The sequence below is a fragment of the Chanos chanos genome, chromosome 13 (genome assembly GCF_902362185.1).
Source record: "Chanos chanos chromosome 13, fChaCha1.1, whole genome shotgun sequence".
Lineage (NCBI taxonomy): Eukaryota > Metazoa > Chordata > Actinopteri > Gonorynchiformes > Chanidae > Chanos > Chanos chanos.
Window position 1 is genome coordinate 11,988,593 of NC_044507.1, and position 2,102 is coordinate 11,990,694.

Below are 2,102 nucleotides of genomic sequence, written 5' to 3' on the forward strand. Positions count from 1 at the left end.
GTTTCGAAGCACCTCGGGGTTCATTTAACATTTTAAAAATGCTGTTTTATGTTCAGAGCTCTTCCTCAAGGGCACATTTTCAACATAATGACCTGAATGCAGACTTCTGCTGTTCCAGACCATCTCCACTGCTTCAGGGGTTGATGCAGTTCAAGGGAAAGCATTTCTTGCTACTTTCAGGACACGATCATGCACTACACATTCAGGCATGGATGGGGATCGAACCCATGATCTTCGGTTTACGAGACCGACGCCTTACCACTTGGCCACCACGCCTGTGGGCTTCAGGCACCTAATAATGTCATCAAGGCAAAGCCAATTAAAACACCTTCTGTTATGAGAATAATGGACACCAGTTGACACTGATTTGTGAACTCTGAGGATCGGAATTTTTAGGCATATGGTGTTGGGGACTGAGAGATGGTGATTACCCTGTGTGTGTGTGTGTGTGTGTGTGTGTGTGCGTGTGTGCGTGCGTGCATATGTGTGTGCTTGTGCTCCCTCTGCTGCTTTATGTAATCCTGAGCCTCAAATATCTTGCTGGTTCCGCTGCTCCCCACCTTATGTACAGCACCTGCCACCCTACCCTCCTAACTCTCACATACACACACTCTTACTCAGTTCTGTATGTGTGCGTGTTTGTGTAGGCGGACTAGTTTGACATAAAATTCAGGAGATCCACTGTGTCTTTTGCATCACAATGCAGCCATGAACAAAATGTCGTAAGTCACAAATATGACTGTAATGTCACTGATTAGACTTGGTACTTTCATAACTGTAGCACAGTAATATAAGTTTAATCAGATTGTTTCTGCTTCAGCTGTCCTTTCACTTGGCTCTCTGTGTGTGTGTGTGTGTGTGTGTGTGTGTGTGTGTGTGTGTGTGTGTGTGTGTGTGAAAGAGAGAGAGACAGAGAGAGAGAGAGAGAGGGAGAGAGAAAGAAAAAGAGAAGGAGAAAGACTTGCGCAGTCAGTGGCTGACAGGAATTGGAATGAGAGGATTATGAGTGGTGGTTAGTTCCCACCCCAGAGGCATATCAGCATTAAGGGAGAGACCTGAGCAAACTGAATTAGGCAGCCAGATTGAGTCGTTGGCTCCTCTCCGTGCCTCTTACCTCAGCTTTGATGAGCCCAGGATCCCCCAGTGTAACAGCAATGCCTGGGGACACAGAGAGAGGACAGGTGGGGATAGAGAAAGAGGGAGAGAGAGAGAGAGAGAGAGAGGAGAGAGAGAGGGGCTATATCTACCATAGTGTTAATTATATGTGTTATATAAGCAGAAGTAATGCTTTTCCAGCATTTAACTTTTATTTCATGTCCTGCAAATAAAGCCATTTGTGAGAGGGACATGAAATACTACAAAAATGCATTGTGTTAGTCATATAACAATGATCAAATGTCTGTAAGTGACACATTTGACATTATGATGTAACTGAATAGAGTTCTTTTCAATAATACACAGCATGAGTATAATAATACAGGTCTGAACTGTAGGATAGCTCTTTTTTCATCTCATTCTCTTTTGCTCAAAACGTAAAATAGTTAACGAACAAAACGTGTATAATAACAGAATCAGTGAGAAAACATGCTTTCTTTTATACTGCAAGAATATGTATCTCTGTGTGGTGTGTGTGTGTGTGTGTGTGTGTGTGTGTCTTAAATGTGTTTGTATTGTTCTTCTCTGAGTGACAGACTGATGGGGTGCAGCTGAAGGCGTGAGTCCGTGTCGTAGTTTTTGGCTCAGGGTAAACAGAATGAGTCAGAGAGACATCAGATTAAGTGCTGAGATCCAGTGGCTTCAAATTACTGTCACAACATCAGCAGCAGCAGAGAGAGAGAGAGACAGAGAGACAGAGAGACAGAGAGAGAGACAGAGAGAGAGAGAGAGAGAGAGAGAGAAACTGAGAGCAACGAGAAAAAAGGTTTACATAACACACTGAAACAGACTGTTGACAAACAAGTGTATGTGTGTGTGGCGCGTAGTGTTTTTGTGTGTGGGTGTTTTTCTGTCTGTGTGTGTGTGAGTGTGTATATATGTCTGTGTGTGTACATGTGTGTTTATATCTGTATGTTTGCATACAGATAGCCTACTGATTTACATTG

At 43.2% G+C, this 2,102-nt stretch overlaps 1 non-coding gene across 1 annotated transcript; it reads right to left on the minus strand.

Annotated features, from left to right (window-relative positions):
* Nucleotides 1-204: 204 nt before the first annotated feature.
* Nucleotides 205-276, minus strand: trnat-cgu (transfer RNA threonine (anticodon CGU)). Its single transcript has one exon. It is a non-coding gene; the product is annotated as a tRNA-Thr (tRNA).
* Between the last annotated feature and the right edge of the window lie 1,826 nt (nt 277-2,102).